Genomic DNA, 16,013 nt, shown 5'->3' with positions numbered 1-16,013 from the left:
TTTTTCGGCCGATCGTCCCGTGTCCTGCGAATCGGCAACAGATTGTTTTCCGCTCGATGAGAGATAAATCCGGCGATGATCGTACGAACAGTCGGGGGGAAGAAAAGGGGAAAGAGTAGTGTGTCGGGCGTGCACGGTCGGGTAAACACCTGTGCGCGAGGTAGAGAGTCAGGAAGAAAGGGACCAGCCCGGGATAAAAGATAAAGACAACGACAGTGGGGTGTGCTCGGATCGCTCGATCAAAACGCGGATGATTCGATCCTTTCTGAACCGTTTCACCCGATTTGCCTTGGTGAAATATCGCCGGCCGTCTCGTCGCGGTGAACTGGCACCATACGTGTACGCGTGTGCCTCCAACCTCGTTCGCTCGCATTCGCCGCCGCGCCGCGCCGCGTCGTTCGTTCAATCGTGCTGTTTGGCTGAACATTGTCGGACACTTCTACTGCTTCTGCTCCGTTGTGCAGGGGAACCGTGTACCCGTGCACCATAAACGCTCGGGATCTCGTTTCCATTCGCTTCTCTTGGATCTTGGTGATCGTTGCTTTCGAACAGACCTCGACGCTGATTCCGAAAAGTGTGTTCCAATGATCCGATCGATTCTCGGGTGAAATTGAATTCTAGTCCTCGTTCATGCCATTTTCCTTTAGTTTCCTGAATAGAACTTGTTTAGGAAGAGACGCTGGATGGATAGAAAAGGCTCATTTTAGTGTTTACAAAATACAGTTCTTGGTTTGGCGATTAATTAATCGCAGCTGCGTTCAATTCAGATAGAATCTGTTTATGTTTACGTTTGCTAAGAGAGTTTGCTTAGGAAAATTTTCAATCGTTTAATTCTTGATTACTGTTTGAAGATGTTGTACAAGCACTAATTCTTCATTTAGTTTTAAGCTGAGACAAACCAACGACTCTTTATGGATGAATAGCTTGAATTTCTAGTCGATAGTGTGTTCATTAAGAGAACATTGTTTTCGTTACGGAAGTCGGTTCTTGGGAAACGTCTTTATGATCGAGAAAATGTTCTAAGTCGGTCGGACGTCACGCACCACGACAAAATGGATAAAACGTGGACTGGAGGCGATGAGATTATCTCGGCCAATAAACCGAATGGTTCGGAATGACTGCAATTATTTCGTGGCGCGTGTTGCCAGTGCCGATTGGGCGAAACTGTTTCGCGATGAAGGGAGATAAAGACCTCGGGATACACGCGCACCTAATGCGGTCCAAGTTATATTGACGTGAACGAGATAATTCTCGGTCGTTTAGAAGCTGCTATCAAAAGGAGAATAAGCAACATTTTAAACAGGACCTATTGCCAAACAATATCTAAAAATCAAAGATAAACATTTCCCACTAATTATCACGAATTTCATCAAAAAGACACAATAACGTTAAAAAACTACCCTCACGGAATATTCAATTTTTAAAAATACTCATAACATTCCACTCACAGAGCTACACGAAACAAAAATTCCCAATAACAATCGAAGACAATGTAAAAAAGATACCGAACGTTAAAACTGTTTTCTAGGAAGTTGGGATGTCTAGAATGTTTGTCTTTTTGATAATATTTTCCTTTTCGAGACTCAGTTCGTAGTATTTTCCACCGAGCTTGCAATTAAGCTTTTCTTGGCAGTATTTCGCGCTTTCACGGCATCCAGCGTTTATGGTAGTCTCTCAATCACCCGGAGACCGTGCAGAAATGTTCCCGCAAGATAATGCGGACTATAGCTACGTGGAAGTCACCGGAGGAAGGCGCTTTATCGTTCCGACTCTCGCGTATATATTTATATTTAAGAGGGAGGACGAAACTTTTCTGACAACATGGCCGACGAGCGCGTCTCTTAGCTTTTCTACTCGCCGGTCTGCGCTTTCATCGTCTGGCAAGGACGACCTTTATTCTATTCTCGGCGCTTGCACGGCATCGAGAACCGCCCACTCGCAGCCTATCTTGCGAAGCAATTTTCAACGGAAGAAAGAGACGGGAGCAAACCGGCCACGGCTATTACGGGGGATGCTCGTGAATTCGTTTCGATGGACAAAAAAGTGCACCGGATCTCCTCGGCAAAGTTTACCACCGCCATTTTTCACAGTGACCAACGAAACACTCCGTTCCCTCATTGGTTACTCTGTCAATTTACCACGCAATATCCGAAAATACTTTCCACATTTCTCTTACGCTTTTTATTACATTCATGAATTTGTTTAACAATTTTTATCGAACGATTCTCAACTTGCCGTAGACTAGGCTCGATTTCGTAAAAGGATCCGAGTACAGAAATTTCGGTATCGTTCTTCATTACTTGCATTCGATCACTTATGTCTGACTATTGCTAGACATTTCCACTTCAATCGTGTTTATACAGTTCCCTGCTAGACATGGAGAATATAAAAACAGTCTCTTGTATTAGAACAAGATATACATTAAGAGGTTCGTTGTCAGTAGAATTAGCCGGTCGTGCACAGGAACAGTGACTAATCTCTGTAACTGATTTCCTTTGAAGTGGGCAGAACGATTCCAGATTGTAGAATAAGAAAAAATTTGCCAGGCAAACGCGCAATTTGCAGGATCGAACGCAACCCTGAAAAGTTCAGCGGTATTAGGCTGAAAGGCTGCATACCACTGTCCAGAACGATCAAGAACGGCAAAAGCAGCAACACCGAGCGAGACAACACGAAACTCGGGGATCCCCGGGAACTTCCTGAATCAATTTCCATGCGGCTAATGCGAGATCGGTTCTCGTGCAGCGTAGCGCGGCCGCAGCCAAAGAAGGAAACAGTGTGTGCGTCGAAAGAAGGAACTCGTCGGGCAGATACGAGTTAACGAGTCCGCGATCGACGTGGCCGCGTCAAGCACGTCAAGCCATTTAAGCACGCAGTCACGCGAGTGCGGGACCCGCGGAACACGCGACCATTTCGTCGAGGGATTACTATGGTGGTGGTCACGCGTATTATACGTATACTCGGCTAATCGGCGAGCCGCCGAAAATCGTCGAAGCGGAGCGGAGACAGCCTGTCGCCGGAGATAAAACGAAACGGGGGACTCGCGGCAGAGAAGTCGCCGCGAAATGACGAATAGCGACGCCGATAGGGAGGCAAACGCGTACGGCAAACGAATCAATGAATCGAAGGAGAAAGTGACACCGTCAATGAGAGAATGCCGCGGCAGCGTTATAGAAACGCCGCGTTAATACTCTTCGTCGCTCATTGATCGTCAAGCGCATTGTTCCCATTGTGCCGCGTACATGTGCGTGCAATTAATACGCCGCCATTATCCGTGCGAGTTGATGCTGTAACAAATGGAGACTAGCTGGGAAAAACGATTAGACGAACGATTTGCATTAACTTTTTGACACCTTGGAAACATCGTCGATTAGAAACCAGACTTTGCGCTGTTTTACACCGTTGTTTAAACCTCTTTTAAAGTCCTTAGAATATTTAGTAGCAGATCTGTTGGCCTGTTTCATTTTCATTTTCCGCAGAATGTCGTAGTCTTCTACTACACGATGTACTTGCGTAGAGGATTGCATCCTTTTCATTAGCATTTTTGAAAATGAACATGGTTGCGAGACTGTTACGTTTGAAACATGTTTATGTACTTGTGCTTCGAAGCTGCCTAACGTGTCTGACCATTACTCGGTCTTTCTGCTTCGTACACAGATAGAATGCTTCCACTTTTTGGCCATAATTGCTTAGTATTGGAGCTGAATATTTTCAGTACACACACGAATCTCAATCTTTGTAAGTTCTTAATAATAGTGTCAATTTAAGTAATAGTACAATATGAACTGTCGATGAAGAATCAATTTATTCAAACCTGATTGAACTGTGAACAACGAAACTCGACACAAAGGCTGAATACCATGTATGACTTTAGAATAGTATCTCAACAACATTTAAATACCCGAATCATCGTATTTACAACGTTCTAACATATCCCGTCACAAGACCGATATTCAAAGTAGTTTTCTCAAAGAATCCAGCACCTCAGCAAATAATATATCGCTCCGACTTTCTTGAAAGCGAAAAATGTCCGTTCTCATGGTTCCTGCAACCAATTTCATCGCTCCCGTGCGTTCCTCCGGTTCCAAAATGAAAGAGGAAGCTGAAAGCCACGGAGGAAGTCAAGGGGTGGGAAGTCAGGGAGGGAGGAACGGTATCTTCAAAGACCATAATCTCGCGGCGCTTCTTCCACATTCCTGCGTGCATCGGTCGCGCTGCAATCTACCTCGGTTGTTTCCGATTCTATTCTCTTTCTGCTGCGAGGAAGTGGTCGCGGGAGCGAAAAACTGGGAAGAAAGGAGCGGCGAGAACGGCCGGGTAAGAGAACCGAGCCAACGGAAACTTTTCCCGTGCAAAGTACCACGCGGACTGGCTCGAGGTTATGAAATTCTGATGGCTCATAAAATGTAAGAAAATTTACAGACTTCGCCCCCTCGGCCTCCACCGCCCCCTCCCTCTGCGCGCCTCCCGACGTCTCACTGTTTCTCCACCGGCTGCGTGCTTCCTCTCGGTCCTCGGCCTTCTCTTCTTGTCCTGCTCTCCGTTTCTCCTTCTTTTCGTCCTGCCGCCGACGGCTTTGCGAACCGAACGGAAGAACGGCTCGAGGGCGCGAAAGGGGACCACCGTGCTGGCGGCATAAACTTTAAAACCCGTGGCAATCGATTAGGAACCTTAGAAAAGAAAGCCGAGCTCGCCAGCGAGCCGCTTTCCACGCGATCCTGTCGATCTTCCCTCAAATCGTGCCCCTGTCTCGATCCCCTCAAGGATCATCCTCGATTTTTATCACTGCAACGAGAGGAGAAGGAAAACAATCCGAAATAAATGTAGTTCATTTTTCCGGGTGGTTCCTTGCTCACTTTTTGAAGGAACCGAACTCGCTAGCTTGGTGCATTCTGCGCGATCCACTCGATCTTCCCATAAACCGAGCCCCTAACTCAATATTCTCAAGGGTCATTCTTCACTTTGATTACTGTAACAAGAGAAGCAAAAATTCTAGTTCACTTGTGGAATGTTTCAACAGGCTTGTCACTCACTTTTTGAACGAACCTGACCACCCCCTTTCGAATCATTGAAGTGTCCTTGATTTCGCATGAGTAGTTCGTTGATAGTTAGTTTTGTTGATTATACAATCAGCGGACTTGAGAAAATAGTGGTTGGATTAAAATGGGGATGGAGAAAAGAAGTTTTCGAGAAGGATACGTGTTGTCTTGCGAGTTAGGTAGGATGTTGCAAACATTTGGACGTCGATTCTTGAATCTGAACTGTCTGGCTGATCAACGGGAGCCAAATGAGAGTCTGGCAACCGGTAATGAATAACCGTGTGCGAGTGGAAATGTTAGTCACGCTGCATTCTCTGAGAAGTGATTATTCCGGAGCAATCGAATAGAGCTGTTGCCAAGATTCCTTTATTATCGGTCAAATTGCAGCTGTTTGATAGGAGCCAATGTTCACGGGGTTTTAGAACGTTATTTAGTTGCTGGGAATTGGCAAGCATTCAGCGCGCAGTCGCTAAATCGGTGGGTTCTGAATTATCCGATTTCGGAGGAATAAACTTGGTGATTTGAACGACTCTTCGGAGACTGTTCTGGCGACGTGTCGTAATCAATGAGTGATCTAGAGACTTTTCCATAATGAAAATATCTAACATTATCCAAATAACAAGTAAATCTATTCGCTAACTATTCGATTTTAGCGAATAAATGTAGAAACGCTGTGATGTTCGATTAAACGACGTGTGAATGCTTGTTAGGTATTACGTTTAAAATATCTTGAGGTCATTCACAGTTCCAGTAATAATTGATTTTATACGTCGAAGTTTGTTTTGCCTGTATTTGCGCAAACATTGACGTTTTTAAGATCGAAAAGTTCGACGCTGTCGCGGACAAGAATATCTGAGCTCCCTCGAGTCTATCTGCTTTATCCTGCATCAACATTTTCTGGCGCTGGGGAGGCACGGGAAAGGGTTAATTAACAGCAACCAAGTGAATAAGACATGATCACGGGAAATTACATGGGGAACGGTCCTAAAGGCGGTAGCCAAACTATTTTCGTCTATTATCGAAACTTCTTGATTGAACGATTCCTCCTTTTCAGTATATTTTAACGTTTTGTGAAGCTCTGCCTGTGAGCGAGACAATAGTGGCTAATATTGAATGTTAGACGGGTCAATTATAATTATCTCCATTGTCATTTAAGTGACCTTAAAGAAGCACAAATTTACTCCGTCAGTATTCGATTTATTTTTTTTTAATTCTAATTGTAAGTCAAATTCTTTTTCACTGGTTATTCGAGTGACACATTTCCAATAATGAGACACAATTACTGAATTACAGTAGCACGTAATGCTTTGTTGGATCTCGTTGCAAATTGCAGGTAAGAACTTTACTAACTGTGTATATACATGTTTCCGTACAACGTCTATTTTAAAACGGCAGCTCGCAAATATTGATTTCCGCCGTACTTCTATTTTCCAGACTGTTATATTCTCTCTCTCTTCTATCGCGCGTATCTCTCCTACCTTCCAATCATGTCGTATCAGAATAAATAATTCAGTGATTTCTTCCGCATTGGGATTACTAAGGGAACTTCCATGAAATCTTCCACACTCACCCTCAATTTATCAGTTCGAACACTAACTCGTACAAAATCATTATCTATCAAGTTTTATTCAAGATTCAGCTCAATAAAAAATCCTGAAGATAGCTAAAAATTTAATGAACGGCCAACAGAAATAGAACGGCGAAAACAAATTCGTACTACGTTCACCGAGTTACGAGGTTGTACAATCATTGACAAAAACGTTGGTATACTAAATATAACTACCACTAGACCATGATATTTTTGTACAAAATACAACTTCTGTAGTTTAGAATCTCGAAGCTTAACTCAAATAAAATTCTATTAATAATTGGAATAGGTTTTTCCTTGATTTCGTTTATACCTGAAATTATTAGAATTTCCTCGTGCTCGATAAACTGGTAAAAAGAGAAGGAAGTTTATATTTATTTTAGTTTTGGACTTACTTTATTGCTTGAGCATCGATGACAAGAGAACAGAATTTTATTTTGACTCGAAAGAAGTGATTGACTTCGTCACGAGCCTGACTCGATGTTGTATGTTACGGGGTTGCAAATAGAGTACCAGAGGGATGTCTTTAAAATCAAATTTTACCTTTGTTGCTGACAAAATAATAAAATCGACGAAAATAAACATAAAAGTGACGAGCTTTTATAAATAAAAGTGAAGGAAGCGATTGACTTCGTCACGAGCCTGACTCGATGTTGTATGTTACGGGGTTGCAAATAGAGTACCAGAGGGATGTCTTTAAAATCAAATTTTACCTTTGTTGCTGACAAAATAATAAAATCGACGAAAATAAACATAAAAGTGACGAGCTTTTATAAATAAAAGTGAAGGAAGTGATTGACTTCGTCACGAGCCTGACTCGATGTTGTATGTTACGGGGTTGCAAATAGAGTACCAGAGGGATGTCTTTAAAATCAAATTTTACCTTTGTTGCTGACAAAATAATAAAATCGACGTGAATAAAAATAAAAGTGACGAATTGCTACGGCTTGGATGCAAAGAATTGTTATTTGGAAGGGGCTGGAGGGTCGCGTCGAATTGCGTGGCGAAAATTTTGCGAGGCAGGGTGTGCGAGTAATCTTTAGACGATGCTCGCCCGACACTCGCCAATCTCGCGCGTATAATTATGTATAAAGGCGTCGGCGACGATGACGACGACGATGGTGCCGGAGTTAGCGACGGTGATGGCGATGGCGGTGGTGGCTCGCCGCTCAAAATACGTCTAAATATTAATGAGCTGTCCCTGCCTACGGCGCAACCACCTTCGTTTGGGCATTCACGGTCTTCTCAGACGGTGGCTGAGCGTCGGCGAATGTGTCGAAAAGTGTGTTGGTGCAAAATTAACGCGGGGAAGAAAGATGGACGACCGTTGTTGTCTCGCGCACCTGTCTGTAAACCACTGATCGACACGATTTCACCTGGGGAAAACAAAGCCAATTGTTTATTTCGATCACGGTCTCCAATTACGCAACGTTATGGCTAACGGTGGCTATAAGTGCCGGAAAATTATCTGAAACGTGTCGGCCGATCGATGTTTCCCTATTTCATTGACTGTAACACGTTTCCGGGTATGCAAACGACGGACATGTCGTACTGTGTCTACAATTTGAGGCGTGCAGGAAGTACTTTCGATAAATAATTAAGTGGACGTAGGTTTCTGGCGCGACTGCTTACACTACCGATAATAAGTGGCACGGATCTATAACGTAACGCTGCACGAAGAAAGCGAAATTTAAAATTTGTCCCCATGTAAAATATTTCATTTGGATAATAGAAGCGCGTCCGAATGGACGTAGTAGAGGTCCGTGATTAATCCGACAACGGTGCCAAAGGCTGCCCAACGATGCCAATAGTCTTGGACTACTTTAGAAATTTCCGTGCCTTCTCAGTCTCGATGCTCTATTAATCATTTAAGAGCGTGATTGAGCTTTTTCAAGGATGGACGATTACGCTGACGAGGTCTGTGTTGACTTTGCCGGCGACACTTTTCCCGCTTTCATTCGTCGCAACTACTTCCGCGAAACAACTCGAGAAGGAGAACTCTCGGAACGAACGAAAACGCGGGAGACGAAAGGATTGGCAGGAAGAAGTTACCCGATAGCACAAAGACTGTCATGTAAGATGCGCCGTCAAGTAGCAGTCACTTCGTACCCCTATCTTGCTCGCCCGGTCTTCGTTTTGTTCTCCTCTATTTTCTCGGTACTCCTTCCGTTCTGTTCTTCCTCGCTGGCAGATCCTTCGGGGACGGTTAATTGTGAGCGACATTCGCAACGAGTAACGGGAGAGGGATCAACGTCACTTTCGGGAACTTCTCAAAAGCCCCGACGATGGTGCGCGCATTATCAAAGAATTTGGCGACGTGGCTGTCACCAAACATGTCGGGTAATCGGCGGAATCGAAAACACTGTTGAATTCCGCGCTGCTAGCGTCCAATTACGTCTACGTCAGACTCTACTCTAAGCGAACGCCCTTTCACGCTCTCAAAAATGTTCTACGAACAGTGCATAGCACGATGTTCATAAAAATGATGTCATTTTAAATCGCTGTTCTAAGAGAACGTTCCCTTATGATCTTAAAAGTGTTAAGCCAATAATGCATAGCAAAATATTTACAAAAATGATGTCACTTTAGAATGCTAAGAATGTTCCCTTACACTCTCAAAAATGTTCTACGAACAGTGCATAGCACGATGTTCATCAAAATGATGTCGTTTTAAATCGCTGTTCTAAGAGAACGTTCCCTTATGATCTTAAAAGTGTTAAGCCAATAATGCATAGCAAAATATTTATAAAAATGATGTCACTTTAGAATGCTAAGAATGTTCCCTTACACTCTCAAAAATGTTCTACGAGCAGTGCATAGCACGATGTTCATCAAAATGATGTCATTTTAAATCGCTGTTCTAAGAGAACGTTCCCTTATGATCTTAAAAGTGTTAAGCCAATAGTGCATAGCAAAATATTTACAAAAATGATGTCACTTTAGAATACTAAGAACGTTCCCTTACACTCTCAAAAATGTTCTGTCGATAGCGCACAGTACGGTGTCTGTAAAAATGATATCTTAAAAGTAGGAACACAGATGTTACTACATAAAATTCGACGAAAATCATGCATCCTGTGGCAGGCTGAAGTAGGACACGAGCCCCGGGGTTTACCTTCAGTCTCCAGCCAGGGTTGGAACCTACCGGCGACTGTATTTACCAGCTCTCGTAGGTACTTAATTTTGCTTTCGGAATTAATTCCGCCGCGGAGGACTCGGTGGGTGGGAAACGGCGTAGGTGTTACCTAGAAGGTAAGACTTGCCGCGTCGCGTCGGTAGCAGGCAGGATAGTGTTGGTGGCACATTGAAATACCGGCGATATGCCGGCGAAGCGAACCCGGCGGAAACTTCCGTCGAGTATTTTCCCGGGACTGTCTCTCACAATTAGAATACTCCGGAGAGTAAGAGAGAGACAGAGAGAGTAAGAGAGAGAGAGAGAGAGAGTTCGCCGGCCCCGTAGTCGTAGAGTAACGTGCAGATAGGTGCCTATTACGGTGGGGAGCCGTCGTCGATTTTCCGAAAATAGAGAGGGTGTGGGCGAGACAGGGACGGGATGATGATTTATTGTGCCTTGGGAATGCGCATCTCCCGAACGAATCTAGCCCACGCCTCCAGGAAATATCGTTGACTCGAGGATATCGGACTGCCACGGATTTTATCGTGAGAGGGTCGGCGCGGTTTGCCGGGAAAAGTCGCTCGGAAATTGGAACATGCTAATAACTTTCGAACAAATTCTCCGCGCCGCAATCGGTCGACCCTACGCTGTGTTTTCCCCCAAAAAGATGGCTTATTGTGGCCTGGATATTTTTCAAAAATTTTGACACTGTTATTTAAACGGTGCATATTCTTGTAGAATTTTTCTGTGGCTGGATTCTTGATCACACAATTTAGAAGTTTCTTATACTTTCTATTTGCAAAATTAAGTATAAATATGCTTCGTTTTCGAGAAAATTAAGAATGAATATTTGGCGGTTACGCGTGCTGTTGGATGGAGATCGTTTGCCGAGTCTGATCATAACCAATCAATTCTACTTCTCGTAAATTTTCGACAACGAAGTGTCGGCTAAGAAAATTTTATTGGTTTGGTTTCACTTGTTATCTTCAAATAGAATCGCCTTAGGCCCGTGAGATCTGACACTTCTTCTTTGATCGACGCGACGAAACACCGGGAACGGATCTAAATTCGTGTCTCGAAGAGGTGTAAAGGATCCATAGGGTTTAATAGCAGCTGGTCAACAGGGTGTAGGTGTAACTCGTCGATTCGACGTTTCGAGCCCGGATGCCATTCAAAAAGTGTTACCCAATTTATATCCGATAGCCTTTCCTGTCAGGATGGAAGCCGTCGAGAGGGAAACGCGGCTCAGTTGCGATGGAATCGCGTGACGTGTAATTCGATGGTTCGGACGGACGGCTCTAGGAATAGTTGTTGGTTATCCGAGTGGTAAGCCTGGCTAGGTGTGTGTCTTTAGAAAAGCATTAGTGTCCGGAATTAATTGATCGCGGAAGGGAAGTGGATACCTACGCGAGCTTACATGTTCCTCTCTGCTTCTCCCTCTCTCTCTCTCTCTCTCACTTTCCGCCACCCTTTGTTCTCTATCTTTCTTGTACATGTACAGACACACGTACACAGAGTGAGAGTCTAGTTCCTCTACACTGGTTCTCTCCCTTTCTCTGCCTCGCTAGTTGGCTGGTTTGGGGGTGCAGGGTAATATCGGTACTAGCCTGTACCAGTCGATGAGCCACTCGCCGCCCACCCCCGCCTCTTCATGGCTCTTCTTGCATTGCCTCCTACACACGACTGTGCTCGGGGCAACGATATAATCCGGTACCTCGTTCCTCGTGACTGTTGCCCGCGTTTTTAATACCGGAGTACCTCTCGACACGTATCAACCCCGTTTTTTTACCAACCGCGATGCTTCCGGCCGCGTTCATTTGATTCGCTCGCCGACCGTTTACATTTTTTCCCCGTTCTTTTTTTTTTCAACCAACGATCCACCGGCGATGCACTTCTTCGTTAACGGGTCCGCAAGTTCCTTGCGAGACTCGACAACCCGATATGTTGCCGGATATGTTGCGCTAATACGATCCCGGAATTCGCGGTGTTGCGAGACTTTTTACGCAAACGGTAGTTTCTCGCATTTTTCTTTGATCCTACCAACTGATGCTTTTAATTAAACTGCCTGCCCCCCCCCCCCGCCACTGCTGACTAAATACACAACAATCAAACAATTAATTACCAACACCAACGACCGAACTGTTTTCATCTAATCCACAGTGATGAAACTCAATGGTTTCAAGTCCGAACAAAAAGTATATAACCTGAACAGGATTTGAAAAATATGTAACGCGATATTTATATTTATCGTATTGATATAACTATATTTACAACGAGCTCAGCTTTTCTTCAAATCGTTTGGCAGAGATGGTCGATCAGTGTGTCATGTCAGGGGCAAGTTTCGAAATTCCTCGCATTGTCTTCTTTTCCTATGCATGTCATCGCGGAGAGTTTTCGGCGCCAGAGGCTAAGAGGCGAGTAATGGTTAGAAACGTTTGTTTGAGGAGGCCGAGGGCCAACGGTTATTAAGCTCAGGCTGCAGACCACATCAGAGCCAGCCAGAAAGGGCCCTTGGCATATTCACCTAACCTGTAACCCTTTCTCTCCGGGCGCGGCTCACTCCGCGCGTATCTATCATAATTTACGACGCTCCGCGAGCGCTCCGGTCTCTGATGATCAATCCTTCACGGATTTCATTCAGCCGTCCGCGCGACACAAAGTTTTAATACGAGATGCATATTTCATTGTCTGCAGCTGTCCCCCGAACGATGCGGTTTCCAGGTTCAGATTATTAGCACTCGTTGCTTTGCGTCGGTTTCCAGCAACGCCTCTCTGACAACATCGAAATATCTTAAGCGTCTTAATCCTGAATAATTCACGTTCGATGAGATCCTCGATTCTGATTCATTATTTCGGCGCGGGACAGTTCCTGAGGTGGAGCAAACATTTGGAAGTGAACGTGGGCTTTGCTTTTTTGTATCTGACTGTAGCAGATTATTATCATCAGTATAAAGTATTAGGTTCCTTAAAATTCTTTTTTCTCATATAATATAGACGCTTAAACCGAACTTCGTTAGAATTGGGTGGGATTTTTAGGGGATGATTGTTCGGCAGTCAGCGTGTTGCATGAAAATATTGTGGAAATATTGTCAACTATCACTTGTTCGGGTTGATTGTGTAGAACTAAAGTCTTTACAAAATTTTCATATGTTCTCCAAACTTAAATCTTTCTTAAAAGTTGTGTCTGAAATCTTCTGGTAGAGTTGGATTCGATGTTGCAAGACAAGTTCAATTTATTTATTTATTATACATACTGATAAAATCGTCAGAACGATGCTAATGAACTCTAAATATTTCCACGAAAACAGATCCATATTCGAAACAAAGAATCGCCACCTAGACAGTGTTTCACCGAATTTGCACGCCCGTGCGCCTCGCCCCGAAAACTCGTCAATTCCGCATATTTGCCAAAGATTCTCGGTAATCGATCCGCTCACCTAAAGCCCCCGATTTTCCAGGGGTCGTGTGCTACGGGCAGTCTTCCTTGATATCGGTCGCGGGGTGTCTGTCGAAACACGCCCATCCAGCCACTTAGACGCAATCACGAAACCAATTGGAATCGGTAAATATCTGTGCTCGGCTGGTGCAAAGGGCAAGAGGGAAAGAAAGATAGAGATAGAGAGAGAGAGAGAGAGAGAGAGAGAGAGAGAGGAGAGAGGAGAGAGGAGAGGATAGCTTTGAGAGGGTTGAAACGAGGAGAGGAGAAGAGGAGAAGAGAAGGGGGGTAGGTGGCCGGGTGTGTAAGCGGTTAGCCGGATCGAGTAGTCGGCTTGATATCCAGCAGATATGTCCTTGAAGCATGCGAGGCGTGTAACGCGTGCTGGTGTATAAAGGACGCCGATTCTCGCTCAGCCAGACTCGCACGCTTTTGCGTTAAACGCCCCCACGCGCACCGCGTAATGGATATGCGCCGGTTGATGTCTCTCTTTCTCTCCGTCGGACCTGTTACCGACGTGTTTCACCCTATCTGCCCCCGTCCCCCCGCAGCTCGGCTGCAACCGGGGGCCCCCCGACGGTATGGCGTGCAGCCGCCTCCGCCGCCGCCGCTTGATTTTGCCTCGATCTGCTCTCTTCGTTCCTCTATCCACGGAAATCTGCCTCTAGGCGCGTTGCAGAAGCACCCGGGTCCTGAGATCCGACGTGATAAGTGGTTAAACGGCAGTAAGTAAATGTTGTAACGTGCCCCGGCTGCGATGCCGCTTCAAAGACACCCGGCCGCGAGATGATAATGCATCGCGAATACGCCGCGAACCCCTACCCCTCGCGCTATGAAATTAGGATTAAGCGGTGGAATAATGTTTGCCGAAGCGGATGTCGCGGTTCGCGATCTGCAGAAGCTCCGATTTGGTGGATTGAAGTGGGTTCGGATGAATCGAAGTCGTTCCGGAGCATGTGCTGATGCGTTTCATGCTTCGAGATATAAACGATTACTTTTCATGCTTATTAAGCCTGTTGTGTTCGTAGGCTCTTCTTCGAGTCGACCATAGTTTCATCTATTTGACGCTATCACGATCACGTAATATTTTCTTACTTTTTATCACGTGCCCCCTTTTTTGTCCCTTTTCTAACTGTACAATCGATGGTGCTTAAGACCGATTTTTTAACTATATCCTTGAAGATACTTCTTGTAGATCCATTAGTCCTTCTGTCGTTTCTAACGTAACAGGTATTCATTTGATTTAATCGCTAGAAATTGTGTAATTGTAGGACGATTTTGATACTGTGGGTGAAAATAGACTCGGGCACCGCGCTGTCGGAGGGTTAAAGGATGAAAGTATCGTTATACAGGATCTCCATCTCCTATCGTTGTTTCATCGATTGAAGACTGATAGCAGCGTTGAGATAGCAGAGCTTTCTTTTTGCGTTGCAGTACATAAGTAGTCAATTGAGGACAGCATCGATCAGTCTTGAACTTGATTGTTCCGAAACGACACTCGGCTTCAGAGAATCTATTGACGAATGTTTTGATTGGTTTTCAATAAAATTTTGATCTGGGGTTGACATTGTTGGACAATCATTTTTATGAAGCACCTGCCGTGCTGGTTCAGATTGGGAACGAACTGTGAAGAGAATGGTATTGGTAACAAGTCGTTTCCCTTTAAATTATGTCCGCGGGCTAATAACAGGCAGACACATGACATTCGTGCAAGGCAATAATTAATTTTCGCAATTATGCCTCCGTTCGTTCCTTCCCCCTTCGTTATACCTCACCCTCATCATCCCTCCTTCAACTACTGTTCGTAGATTGACAGTATCCTACGTAATTATTTGAACCACACAAATTTTACACTTAACCCTTCTACTTTAGAAGTGCGTCTTTTAAAAAATCTGCAATTTCATGTTTCCGAAAACAATATTCTATGTTACGAATGTCTAAAGTCGTTCAAAAACTTATGAAGGGCAGTATAGGACCTCATTGAATCATCTTACAAATAGGAAAATGAAGGAAATGAAAGGACCATGAAAGACGAAAGAAAAGGAAACAAAATGAATGTTAATACGTACCTAATAGAATGTCGCTTACCAGAATTAATCAGTGAGATCTGGATATTGGGATAATAGAATACTTCAGCTTTGAACTAGGTCCTCACTTAATTGCACCATGAAGCATCTCGTACAATACATTGTCGTTTTACACTGGAATATTTAAATGAAGAACGTATTCAGCTAATAAAAATGTCAGATATCTGAGATTCGGATAATCGAAATTCTACTGTACGTAATCAATTCTGTTCAAAAGCCTGATCCGGAGTTTGTCTCGACACTACAAGACACTCGGTTAAACAACCCAATAGTGCACACCAATATTCCACGATACTAATTCCCGGGAACGTTTCTGTTGCAGGTAAATACCAAGACAACCTTGTAGTCGCATGAGAGTCGCAAATCGCTCGAGGCCCGCCTGTCCCCCCGTCGGGTAAGTCTAAAACTTGAAAATACTTGCTGCGGATCGCGAGTTTCGGCGACCAGACGGTATCGAGTGTGCACGGAACCGCTTGCCCGCACGTTTCGAAAAAATTAATAAATTCCTCGTCTGGCGAGGAAGTTGACGAAACCGAACCCTGGAAAGAGAGAATCGGTTGTTGTCGTTGGCGCGGTGTGTGTCGGGCCGAGGAGGGTAGAGGGGGTGTTCGGCGGGAGTAAATTAGTAATTAGAAATCTGATACAGGGTAAGGTAAGTCGGTGTTGTTTCGGCATTGCGTGGCGGTGCTTGTCGCGTGGACTTCTGCGACAGGCACGGCCTCGCGTGACCCGACGCCTCCGTTGGGGT

The 16,013-nt window shown here is 44.6% G+C and overlaps 1 protein-coding gene across 2 annotated transcripts in view; it reads left to right on the top strand.

Moving 5' to 3' along the window:
- The window catches only part of LOC143352728 (uncharacterized), a 242,042-nt gene that overhangs the window by 8,839 nt on the left and 217,190 nt on the right, over positions 1-16,013 (top strand). For both annotated transcript variants that reach the window (XM_076785462.1, XM_076785460.1), the window contains exon 2: positions 15,588-15,659. The gene's annotated coding sequence lies outside the window, so the exon portion shown is untranslated. The remainder of the gene's footprint in view (positions 1-15,587; positions 15,660-16,013) is intronic.

Source organism: Halictus rubicundus, chromosome 3, assembly GCF_050948215.1.
Source record: "Halictus rubicundus isolate RS-2024b chromosome 3, iyHalRubi1_principal, whole genome shotgun sequence".
In the NCBI taxonomy this organism is placed as follows: Eukaryota; Metazoa; Arthropoda; class Insecta; order Hymenoptera; family Halictidae; genus Halictus; species Halictus rubicundus.
The sequence above is the reverse complement of the archived record's forward strand: the minus strand, read 5'-3'. Positions and strand labels throughout refer to the sequence as shown.